The 625-nt window shown below is 25.6% G+C and overlaps 1 protein-coding gene across 1 annotated transcript in view; it reads left to right on the top strand.

The window, feature by feature from the left end:
* The window catches only part of LOC110391778 (maltase-glucoamylase, intestinal-like), a gene marked incomplete at both ends in the record, with an annotated part of 52135 nt that overhangs the window by 25306 nt on the left and 26204 nt on the right, over positions 1–625 (top strand).

Below are 625 nucleotides of genomic sequence, written 5' to 3'. Positions count from 1 at the left end.
CCTCTCTCTCCTTCTTTTTTTTCCTCTCTTCATTTAATTTTTATTTCTTTCATTCCTTGCTTCTTTTGTTTCCATTTTTATTTATTTCATTTTTTCGTTCGTTAGTTCATTTCTCTTCTTCCTTTCTTTTTTAATTTATTAATTTATTTCATTTTTCTTTTGTTCATTAGCTCCTTTCTCTTCTTCTTTTTCTCTTTTCATTTCTTTCTTTCTTTCCGTCCTCGCTTCTTTTATTTCCATTTTTTATTATTTAATTAATTTACTCCGTTTGTATTTAGTTCATTAGTTCCTTTCTCTTCTTCTTCTTTTTCTCTTTTCATTTCTTTCTTTCTTTCTTTCCATCCTCGCTTCTTTTATTTCCATTTTTTATTATTTCATTAATTTATCCCGTTTGTATTTAGTTCGTTAGTTCCTTTCTCTTCTTCTTCTTTTTCTCTTTTCATTTCTTTCTTTCTTTCCTTCCTCGATTCTTTTATTTCCATTTTTTATTATTTAATTAATTTATTCCGTTTGTATTTAGTTCATTAGTTCCTCTCTCTCCTTCTTTTTTTTCCTCTCTTCATTTAATTTTTATTTCTTTCATTCCTTGCTTCTTTTGTTTCCATTTTTATTTATTTCATTTTTT

This window comes from Numida meleagris, unplaced genomic scaffold, assembly GCF_002078875.1.
Source record: "Numida meleagris isolate 19003 breed g44 Domestic line unplaced genomic scaffold, NumMel1.0 unplaced_Scaffold502, whole genome shotgun sequence".
Lineage (NCBI taxonomy): Eukaryota > Metazoa > Chordata > Aves > Galliformes > Numididae > Numida > Numida meleagris.
This window is presented reverse-complemented; position numbering and strand designations above follow the sequence as displayed.